At 37.1% G+C, this 12,744-nt stretch overlaps 1 protein-coding gene and 1 non-coding gene across 5 annotated transcripts in view; both read right to left on the minus strand.

Moving 5' to 3' along the window:
• ZFYVE9 (zinc finger FYVE-type containing 9) overlaps window positions 1–12,744 on the minus strand; it is a 121,424-nt gene that overhangs the window by 76,282 nt on the left and 32,398 nt on the right. The gene's annotated exons all lie outside the window — the stretch shown is intronic.
• Window positions 6,419–6,525, minus strand: LOC128045920 (U6 spliceosomal RNA). Its single transcript, XR_008199242.1, has one exon. It is a non-coding gene; the product is annotated as a U6 spliceosomal RNA (small nuclear RNA).

Below are 12,744 nucleotides of genomic sequence, written 5' to 3' on the forward strand. Positions count from 1 at the left end.
AAGAGTTAACATATACTAAATAAGATAACATAATCAGCATTTAGAAGTGTCTGGCATATGGTAAACATTCAATAAATATTAAATGAGAACATTATCTCATTCTCCTTGCCATCACTACCACCATCATCATCAATCTGCCTCCAACTGCAAAGCATCTGCAACTTTGTAATTGTTTTGTTACTTATTATATTTCATATACTAAAGCTTTGTCATCTGCAGAAATATGAGCAGTATGTTTTCATACAGTGACCATTCTTATACTGTTTTTGCCTCTCTTTAATTAAAAACAGAACAGTAAGCAATAAATAATGCTCACTGAACGAATCAATGAGTAAACAAATAAATGGAAATAGATGAACAGATGGCAACATAGATGGGCCCTTTAGGACTATCCTTGCTTTTCCAATAGAAAGTGCTTTTATTGCAAAGACAATGTAACAATTTAAAAATGTCTCCAAAGACAAATACTGACCCTATCCCAAGAATGGATTGGACTAGTACAATTTGGCTGAAAGTTTAATACAAAGTCTTACAGGGCTATGAAAATTTCAATTTTCTACTAGGATTTACTTTCCCACTCCAAAATAACTAACAATTTTCTGAAACCTTCATCATCTAGCCCTATTTCACCTTCTCTCAATATTTATATTTTCGATATGAAATATGAGCCAAGGATTTAGAAATTTCTTAATGCTTTCACCACTAAATACAAAAATTCACCTAAATACAAAAAAAATTCCCTACCTTCTCTTTCTTACCCTTGTTGAAAACCTAACACTCAATAAATGCACAAATGTCATCTCTTTGGCCTTCTCAAAATTTTTTCTCTTCCTTTGATTAATCCCGTTTTTCTTCTAAAACAACTTGTCTAGAAGATCATTCATGATGTTATATAAACACAGTAGTATCTTCCATCCTTAAAAAAATTCACCCATAATCACCACCTTCATTTAATAATTGCTCCAATTTTTCCTGTTCTCCCTTTACAGTAAAATCTGAAAAGGAGCTCTCAGTCCCTTCACTTCTTATTCCATTTTCAACCAATTCTCCACTTTTGACCCATCCTGCTTCTGTATTCATAGAATAGAAAAAAGCATTCTCTATCAAGACAGCTTTTATAAGTGACCCTACTGTAGTCAAGTATAATGGTCCTTTCCCTGTCCACATCTTATTGACCTTGATCAGCATTTTACACAGGTGATACTCCCCATCCTTTGACAAACTACATTCTTCTTTTGACTTCCAAGACAACACATTTTCTTTGTTTTCTACCTGCCTCTCTGGCCACTCTTTCTCAGTCACTTGTACTGAGTCTTTCTTCTCCACTTGACCTCAGTGGCTCAGGCCTGGGCCCTTTCTCTTCCCTCCGTCCACTCTTCCCTAGGTGAGCTCGTGCATCCCCACAGCTTCTCACTGAATTCCCTACATAACCTGCAAAGCCCAATGATCTATTCCCTGAGTCCCTCTCTAAGCTCTTTTTATGTGGTTTCTTTTACTTGTGGTACTTTAACCACACTGTATTCCCTTCAGTTTGTTGAAGAGCTGCTTTCCTACCTCAGAGACTGTGTCTATGATGTTCACTCTTCCTAAAGCATTCTGCTCCCTGTTCTGATGACTGACTCCTCAAATTTCATGTATCACCTAAAATGCCACTTCTCAAGAGGATTACCCCGACCTTCCTCCCCCTGTCCCTCTTATACAGTATCCCTCCTTGTTAATTTCCTAAATAGGCCTCATCACAATTTGAAATTCTGTTTGTTTGCTTTTGGTTATTCCCACTAATCTTTACATGAGAATACGGATCACAATGTCATTAGTATAAACCAGCACCCAGCACAGTGACAGACACTTGGTGTTTATTGAATAAAGTAATTGTCTGGGATTCATTTATTCATTAACAAACATTCACTGAGCGCTTTGTAAGTAGCAGGTACTGCACCAAATGCTGGGGACACAAACAGAATCATAATCACAAGGTCCTTACAGACCAATGAGGGAGAAGGTCAAAGATAATACTGTATGATAAGTGCTATGACATGGGTGAGGCTGATTTTTAGCCCTCAGTCTTTTCAATGGAAAACATTTCCTAGCTTCATTAGAACTCAAGATGAAACCAGCATGCTTGATCCTGTTTTACCACGCCAGAATGGTTAGACTCATAATGTCAGTGAAAAGATAGGACAGGCAGGTTTTCAGGCAGAGTATGAGGGAAACTAACTTACTATGCAATATTCTATTTAAAGTACCTATTTCTTACTCTTATATCTATTGTTCCCCATTAACAGATAAGCAAATAGAAAATGGGACTGCCCTGATGGCTCAGTGGTAAAGGATCTGCCTGCCAATGAAGGGACACAGGTTTGATCCCTGATCCAGGAAGATCCCATGTGCTGCAGAGCAACTAAACCCGTGTGCCACAACTACTAAGTCTGTGCTCTAGTGCCCAGGAGCTCTAACTACTGAGCCCACGTGCCACAACTACTAAAGTCCACGTGCCTAGAGCCCGTGCTCTGCAATAAGAGAAGCCCCCACAGGAGAAGCCCATGCATCGCAACTAAAGAGTAGCCCCCACTCACTACAACTAGGAAGATGCTCTCATAGCAACAAAGACTTAGCAGAGCGAAAAACAAATAAGTAAAATTATCTTAAAAAAGAAAACGAACAACCCAATTAAAAGATACGCAAAAGATTTAAACAGACACTTTACCAAAGAAGATACACAGATGGGCAATAGGAGAAAGAAAAGATGTTCAGTATCCTGTCATTAGAGTTGCAAATTAAAACAAAAATGAGATACTACACCTATTAAAACATCTAAAATTTGGGATTTCCCTGCCTGTCTGGCAGTTAGGACTCCAAGCTCTCATTGCCAAGGGCCCAGATTCAATCCCTGGTTGGGGAACTAACATCCCACAAGCCACACACCGTGGCCAAATAAATTAATTAATTAAAATGTCTAAAAATCCAAAACTGACAAGACCAAATGCTGGTGAGGATGTGGAGCAACAAGAATTTTCATTCACTGCTGATGGGAATGCAAAAATGGTACAGCCACTATGGAAGACGATTTGGCAGTTTTTTATGAAGAGAAGCGCTTCTCTGGTGGCTCAGACAGTAAGGAATCTGCCTGCAGTGTTGGAGATCTGGGTTTGATTCCTGGGTGAGAAAGATCCCCTGGAAAAGGGGATGGCTACCCACTCCAGGATTCTTGCCTAAAGAATTCCATGGACAGAGGAGCCTGGTGGGCTACAGTCCATGAGGTCGCAAAGAGTTGAACACGACTGAGCTACTAACACTTTATGAAGAGAAACATAGGCTTACCATACCCTCCAGTAATCATGCTCCTATATATTTCTACAGGGCCAAATGAAAAACTTACATCTAGTCAAAACCTGCACACAAATATTTATAACATCTTTACTTATAATTGCCAAAAACTAGATCAACCAAGATGTCTTTCAATAGCTGAATGAATAAACAAACTTGTGGTGTACCCATACAACACACCACTACACAGCAATAAAAAGAAACGAGTTATCATGTCACAAAAAGACATGGAGGTTCTTGACTCTGGTCTTCACAATGACCAAAAAAGTAAAAATAAACAAGTGGGACTACATCAAGCTAGAAAGATTCTACACAGTAAAGGAACCATCAACAAAATGAACAGACAATATGGAAAATGAGACAATATTTTCAAGTCATGTATCTGATAAGGGGTTAATATTACAAATGTACAAAGAACTCATATAGCTCAACAGGAGGAAAATACACAATCCAATTAAAAATAGGTAAAAGACATGAACAGAAATTTCTCCAAAGAAGACATAAAAGGGCCAACATATATGTGAAAAGATGCTTCCTGATTATCAGGAAAATGCAAATCAAACGACAATGAGATGTCAATTCATACCTGTCAGAATGGTTATTATCAAAAAGACAACAAATAACAAACGTTGGGAAGGATGTAAAGAGAGCCCTGTGCACTGTTGGTGGAAATGAAAATTGGTGTAGCCACTACAGAAAACAGTATAGAGGATGCTCAGAAAATTAAAAATATAACTATCGTATGACCCAGCAATTCCCAGTTAGGTATTAATCCAAAGAAAGCAACATCAATAATTCAAATAGATGCCTGCACCACCATGCTCACTGCAACATTATTTCCAATAGTCAATATATGGAAACAACCTAGCTGTCTATCCATAACTGAATAAAGAAATTTTGGTATGTGTTTTTGTATGTATGTGTGTATACACACACACACGATGGACTATTCAGTTCAGTTCAGTTCAGTCGCTCAGCCGTGTCCGAGTCTTTGCGACCCCATGAATCACAGCACACCAGGCCTCCCTGTCCATCACCAACTCCCGGAGTTCACTCAGACGCACGTCCATCAAGTCCGTGATGCCATCGAGCCATCTCATCCTCTGTCATCCCCTTCTCCTCCTGCCCCCAATCCCTCCCAGCATCAGAGTCGTTTCCAATGAGTCGACTCTTCGCATGAGGTGGCCAAAGTACTGGAGTTTCAGTCTTACCATCATTCCTTCCAAAGAAATCCCAGGGCTGATCTCCTTTAGAATGGATTGGTGGGATCTCCTTGCAGTCCAAGGGACTCTCAAGAGTCTTCTCCAACACCACAGCTCAAAAGCATCAATTCTTCGGTGCTCAGCTTTCTTCACAGTCCAACTCTCACATCCATACATGACTACTGGAAAAATCATAGCCTTGACTAGATGGACCTTTGTTGGCAAAGTAATGTCTCTGTTTTTGAATATGCTATCTAGGTTGGTCATAACTTTTCTTCCAAGGAGTAAGCGTCTTTTAATTTCATGGCTGCAGTCACCATCCGCAGTGATTTTGGAGCCCCCCAAAATAAAGTCTGACACTGTTTCCATTGTTTCCCCATCTATTTCCCATGAAGTGATGGGACCAGATGCCATGATCTTCGTTTTCTGAATGTTGAGCTCTAAGCCAACTTTTTCACTCTCCTCTTTCACTTTTATCAAGAGGCTTTTTAGTTTCTCTTCCCTTTCTGCCATAAGGGTGGTGTCATCTGCATATCTGAGGTTATTGATATTTCTCCCGGCAATCTCAATTCCAGCTTGTGCTTCTTCCAGCCCAGCGTTTCTCATGATGTATTCTGCACAGAAGTTAAATAAGCAGGGTGACAATATACAGCCTTGACGTACTCCTTTTCCTATTCGGAACCAGTCTGTTGTTCCATGTCCAGTTCTAACTGTTGCTTCCTGACCTGAATACAGATTTCTCAAGAGGCAGGTCAGGTGGTCTGGTATTTCCATCTCTTTCAGAATTTTCCACAGTTTATTGTGATCCACACAGTCAAAGGCTTTGACATAGTCAATAAAGCAGAAGTAGATGTTTTCTGGAACTCTCTTGCTTTTTCCATGATCCAGCGGATGTTGGCAATTTGATCTCTGGTTCCTCTGCCTTTTCTAAAACCAGCTTGAATATCTGGAAGTGCACGGTTCACGTATTGCTGAAGCCTGGCTTGGAGAATTTTGAGCATTACTTTACTAGCATGTGAGATGAGTGCAATTGTGCGGTAGTTTGAGCATTCCTTGGCATTGCCTTTCTTTGGGATTGGAATGAAAATGGACCTTTTCCAGTCCTGTGGCCACTGCTGAGTTTTCCAAATGTGCTGACATATTGAGTGCAGCACTTTCACAGCATCATCTTTCAGGATTTGAAATAGCTCAACTGGAATTCCATCACCTCCACTAACTTTGTTTGTAGTGACGCTTTCTAAGGCCCACTAGACTTCACATTCCAGGATGTCTGGCTCTAGGTGAATGATCACACCATCGTGATTATCTTGGTCGTGAAGATCTTTTTTGCACAGTTCTTCTGTGTATTCCTGACACCTCTTCTTAATATCTTCTGCTTCTGTTAGGTCCATACCATTTCTGTCCTGTATCGAGCCCATCTTTGCATGAAATGTTCCCTTGGTATCTCTAATTTTCTTGAAGAGATCTCTAGTTTCCCATTCTGTTGTTGATGGACTATTATTCAGCACAAAAAAAAAGGAATAAAATCTTTATATTTGCAACAACATGGATGCAAGTTGAGGGAATTATGCTAGTGAAATAAGTCAGAGATACCAAATACTGGATGAGCTTACTTATACGTGGACTCTACTATCAAAACAAAACAACAAATAATGAGCTCATTAAATCAGAGAATAGTCTGGTGGTAGTTGCCAAGGTGGCAATATATGTGAAAGAGATGAAGATGCTAAAAAGACACAAATTTGAAGTTATAAACTACATAAATCATAGGGTGTAGTGCTTGTCATCCTATCTATTGGTTTTTTTTTTTTCACTTTCTTTTTTTTTAATTTTTATTTTATTTTACTTTACAATTCTGTATTGGTTTTGCCATACATTGACATGAATCCAAAAATATGGAATGCTTCACGAATTTGCATGTCATCCTTGCGCAGGGGCCATGCTAATCTTCTCTGTATCATTCCAATTTTAGTATATGTGCTGCCGAAGCGAGCACCTATCTATTGTTAATAATACTATATTGCAAATTTGAAAGTTGCTATGAGTGTAATCTTAAAAGTTCTCATCATATGAAAATTTGGTAACTATGTATGGTACAGATGTTAACTGGACTTATTATGGTGATCATTTCACAATACACACAAATATCTAATCATTATATTGTATACCTGAAAGTAATACACCCTTATATGTCAATTATACTCAATTTTTTAAAAAGTTAGGGAAGAATCTTAAACGTATATTTCTAAGTCAAAGATGCCAGTTTGAAAGCGAACATAATATATGATACCAACCATTGATAAAAGACATTTTGGAAAAGGAAAAACTACAGGGCCAAGATCAGTAGTTGCCAGGGTTCAGATAAAGTAAGGGAGGGATACATAAGTGGGGCACAAGGGACTTTCAGGGTGGTATAACCATTCTATATGATAATAAGATAGATAACATGCATTTATCAAACCAATAGAACTGTAAAATTCAAGGAGCAAACGCTAACAAAACTGTAGTATGTATTTCTATGATTATTGTTAATAAAATAATGTATCAATATTGGTTCATTAATTGCAACAAATGTACTACTCTAGTACAAGATGTCAATAATGAGGTCCACTTGAGGGGAGGTGTGCTTTCTGCCCAATTTTTCTGCTATAAAAAAAGAAAAGTCTATTCAATAAGCAAGCATCAGTCTTAAAGGATGCATTAGACTATATGAACTTAACAAACATCTACAAGACATCCAATCCAGAAAAGCAGAAATATGTTATTTTCAAGTGCATATGGAAGGTTCTCCAGGACAGATTATATTCCAGGTCACAAAACAAGTCTCAACAAAGGTAAGATAGAAATTACTTCAAGCATTTTTCTAATCATAATGGTATGAAACTAGAAATCAGCTACAGAAAGAAAAATGGGAAAAACATAAACATGTGGAGACTAAACAGCACATTACTAAAAAACCAATGAATCAATGAAGAAATCACAGAGAAAATCAGAAAATACCCTAGACAAATGAAGTGGAAACACAACATTCCAAAATCTCTGAGTTGCAGCAACAGCAGTTCTAGGAGGCAAGTTTATGGTGATATAGGCCTACCTCAAGAAATGAGAAAAACTTCAGACAAACTAAACTATAATCTAAAACAATTAGAAAAAGAAGAACAAACAAATCCTAAAGTATCCTGCACTAAATGTGGATTTTTTACCATTAAGGCCCCAGGGAAGCCAAGGACCACAGCTAACATCATATTCGATGGTGAAAGTCAAAGCTTTCCTTCTTAAATCAGGAACAAGACAAAGGATGCCCACTCCCAGTCACTTCTATTTAACATAGTATTGGAAGTCCTAGCCACAGCATTCAGACAAGAAAAAGAAATAAGATGCATCCAAATTGAAAAGGAAGAAGTAAAACTGTCATTATTAGTAGATGACATGACTCTACATAAAAACCCTAAAGTCTCCACTCTGCCTTTTCTAAAACCAGCTTGAACATCTGGAAGTTCATAGTTCACATATTGCTGAAGTCTGGCTTGGAGAATTTTGAGCATTATTTTACTAGCATGTGAGATGAGTGCAATTGTGGGGTAGTTTGAGCATTCCTTGGCATTGCCTTTCTTTGGGATTGGAATGAAAACTGACCTTTTCCAGTCCTGTGGCCACTGCTGAGTTTTCCAGATTTGCTGGCATATTGAGTGCAGCACTTTCACAGCATGATGTTTCAGGATTTGAAATAGCTCAACTGGAATGCCATCACCTCCACTAATTTGTTCATAGTGATGCTTTCTAAGGCCCACTTGACTTCACATTCCAGGATGTCTGGCTCTAGATGAGTGATCACACCATCGTGATTATCTTGGTCGTGAAGATTTTTTTTGTACAGTTCTTCCGTGTATTCTTGCTACCTCTTCTTAATATCTTCTGCTTCTGTTAGGTCCATACCATTTCTGTCCTGTATCGAGCCCATCTTTGCATGAAATGTTCCCTTGGTATCTCTAATTTTCTTGAAGAGATCTCTAGTCTTTCCCATTCTGTTGTTGTCTTCTATTTCTTTGCATTGATCAGCCTTGGGATTTCTTTGGAAGGAATGATGGTAAGGCTGAAACTCCAGTACTTTGGCCACTTCATGTAAGGAGTTGACTCATTGGAAATGACTCTGATGCTGGGAGGGATTAGGGGCAGGAGGAGAAGGGGACGACAGAGGATGAGATGGCTGGATGGCATCACTGACTCGATGGACGTGAGTCTGAGTGAACTCCGGGAGTTGGTGATGGACAGGGAGGCCTGGTGTGCTGGGATTCATGGGGTCACAAAGAGTCGGACACGACTGAGCAACTGAACTGAACTGAACTGAAAGTCTCCACTGAAAAGCTATTAGAATAAATGAGTTTAGTAAAGTTGCAGGATATGAGATTAATGTACAGAAATCTGTTGCTTTTCTATAAACTAATAATGAACTACCAGAGAGGAAAAGCAATAAAATAATCTTGTTTAAAGTGGCATCAAATACAATAAATATCTAGGATTAACTTACCAAAGAGGTAAAAGACTCTAAAAACCATGAAACACTGATGAAGGAAACTGAAGATGACATTGAAGAAATGAAGAAACTGAAGAAATGAATTAGAAGAAGTAATATTGATAAATACTGTACTACCCAAAGCAATCTACAGATTTAATGCCATCCCTATCAAAATCACCATGATATTTTTCCACCAAATTAGAACAACCCTAAAACTTATATGGATCCACAAAAAACTCTTGACTTCCCAAACCAATCTTAAGAAAAATGAACAAAGTTGGGGTGCTAGCTTCAGACTATACTACAAAGCTACAGTCATAAAAACAGCAGAGTACTACACTGCTATATTTAAAATGGATACCCAACAAGGACCTATTGCACAGCACATGGAACTCTGCTCAATGTTATGTAGCATCCTGGATGGAAGGGAAGTTTGGGGGAGAATGGATACATGTATATGTATGGCTGAATCCCTTTGCTATTCACCTGAAACTATTACAACATTGTTAATTGGTATACTCCAATACAAAATTAAAAGTTTTAAAAAAGATAGCATAGTACTGGCACAAAAAAAGACACACAGATCAACACAGAATAGAGAGCCCAGAAATAAATCCATACACTTACATCAATTAACCTATGACAAAGGAAGCAAGAATATACAAAGGGGAAAAGATAGTCTCTTCAATAAGTGGTGCTGGATAACTGGACAGCTACATTTATTTTACAAAATAAAATTAGAATATTTTTTCACATTACTTACAAAAAGAAAATGGATTAAAGACCTAAATGTTAGACAGGAAAGTATAAGACTTCAAGAAAACATACAGAACACTCTTTAACACAAACTGTATCAATATTTTTTTGGATCTGTCTTCTAAGCCAAAGAAAAAAAAATCAAAAAATATATAAATGGCATCTAATTAAATTTAAAAGATTTTATACAGCAAAGAAAACCATCAACAAACCAAAGAAACAACCTACAAAATGGGATAAAACATTTGCAAATTATATGATCAGTAAGGGATTAATATTCAAAATATATGAAGAGCTCAAACAATTCAGTATCAAAAAACCAAACAACCGAAATTAAAAATGGCCAGAACACATGAACATGCTTCCAAAGAAGACACACAGATGGCCACGAGCCACAGGAAGATGTTCAACATCACTAATCATCAGGAAAATGCAAAGCAAAACCATAATGTGATATCACCTTCACACCTTTCATGATGGCTATCATCAAGAAGTCTACAAATAACAATGTCAGGAAGGACATGGAAGGGAACCCTCATAAACTACTGGTGGGAATGTAAACTGGTATGGCCACTATGGAAAACTGTATGGAAATCTCTCAAAAAATTAAGCACAGAACTAACGTATTATCCAGCTATCCCAATTCTGGTTATTCAGCCAAAGAATATGAAAACAATAACTGAAAAAGATATGGACTCCTTTGTTCATCATGACATTATTTACAAGAGCCAAGATATTGGCTCAACACAAATGTTCATCAACAGAAGAATGGACAAAGAATATGTAGGGCATGCATGCATGTGCATGCATGGATGGACACATGTGACGCACACGCGTGTGCGCGCGCACTCACTCACACACACACACACACACACACACACACACACACACAGGACTATCACTCGGCCACTAAAAAGAATGAAATTCTGCCATTTACAACAACATGGATGGGCCTTAGAGAGTATTATGCTTAGTGAAAAGAGTTAGACAGAGAAAGACAAAACTCTTGAATATGACAAAACAAACAGACCCACAGATAAGGAGAACAAACTAGTGGTTAGCACTGAGGAGAGGAAAGAGGAGGGGCAAGATAGGAATAGAGGATTGAGAGGCAGCAATACAAACCACTATGCATAAAATAAATAAGGTACAAGGATGCATTATACAGTACAGAGAAACATGGTCATTATTTTAATAATTTTAAATAGAATACAGGGAATTCCCCGGCAGTCCAGTGGTTAGGACTCTACATTTTCACTGTCAAGGGTGTGGTTTCAATCCATGTTTGAGGAACTGGGATCCCACAAGTTGTATGGTGCAGTCAGAAAACAAAAAAAGAGTATAATCTACTAAAATACTGAATCACTATGGTGTACATTTGAAACTAATGTAATATTGTAAACCAACTATACTTTAACTTAAGAAACAGGTTATTAATTTCTTAAAGTGGGTATATCCAGGGAGCTGAATTAGGGACTTTGGATTTGTAAAAGTATGTAGAAGATTGTCATCTTTAAACATATAAATATTACTTTGTTTAAAACAAAAACTGTACCAGGCCTCTTCTTCTCAACTAACAATGTGTTTTGTTTTCAATTTCAAATTTGAAAACTTATTTTAATTCTTTAAAATATTTTCCACTTAAAAATATGCTATAGAAACAAAGATATCAAATATTATTATATAGTTCTTTTATATTCCTTTATAGACAAAATTACTCATAACTACTGTGGAACAGTAATTCAAATTAAAAGTATGGCATTAAATACTAACTGTAGTTTGCCATTTTATACATTAACATATAAATTATATAAACTTATATTTATGTTATATAAATTTATGTAAAACAAAATTTTATAATTACATTCAGAAATGTTCATTATACATGAATCACTTTCATAAATATAAATTTATGTAAAATATAACATTTTGTAATTACATGTAGAAATGTTCTGTATACATTAAATACCTATAATCCCCACTGTGTAGAGGAAGGTACCTTTCTAGAGCTATATTAAAAATAATCTAGATCAGTTTTCAATACGCCATTTTGATGTTATACATGTCATCAAGCTATCTGCTTTAAACTATATGTGATGATCATTTGCATGTAAAAGTATTAGTACTATTGGAAATGAATAAAAAAGAACAGTAATTGCAAAACACAATCCCTAGTATAGCCCATTAAGTGGTACTGTAATAAGCAGCATTCCAATCAAACTAAGATGACTTCCAGAAAACACTTTCAGCACAGCACATTACAAAATGTTTAATGGCATATTTTTCCCACAAAGTGACCTTGGCTAATCAAGTATGTTTAATAATAACTTTACAGAGATAAATCAGTGCTAGCACAAACCTTATCATTTCCTTTTCTTTCTTTTTTAAACACAGAAGTTCACACAAGATTTCAGAGCTGTAAGGAAATAAAATCTATGCAATCCCTTCCTTTTACAGCAGAGGAAACAGAAGCCCAGAGCTGCTTCATACTCATTCCACTGTTCTTTCCATTCTTCCTCTCCTACATTCCTCTTCTGTGGTCTTGTCTATTCAAATCACCATCTATCCAAACATAGTAAAAATCCATCAATTTTGAGTTATACTGTTAAAGTCAATTAATGTGGAAAAAGTAGTGAGTAAACTGGAGTGGTGTATCTCTCCTCACTCTATGACCTGGCACTCACATTGTTCTTTTCTTAACTTGTAGTCCAAGACCTAACAGTGAAGTAAAACCTAAAATCCTGCTATCTTTGCTATACTCTCCCATCCACTGATAGCACCAATCACTTAGCATTTTTGTCTTCCTTTCAAATTCCCAGTCCTTTAGCACTATCCAAAACTAGTGTTCACCCAAAGACAATCACTTAGATTTCTAGTAAGCAATCCAAATACTGATAAATTTTGCTACTATGTCCAGTGTGGTAGAAAGAGCAAGGGGCTTTG

This window comes from Budorcas taxicolor, chromosome 3 (genome assembly GCF_023091745.1).
Source record: "Budorcas taxicolor isolate Tak-1 chromosome 3, Takin1.1, whole genome shotgun sequence".
NCBI classification, from domain to species: domain Eukaryota; kingdom Metazoa; phylum Chordata; class Mammalia; order Artiodactyla; family Bovidae; genus Budorcas; species Budorcas taxicolor.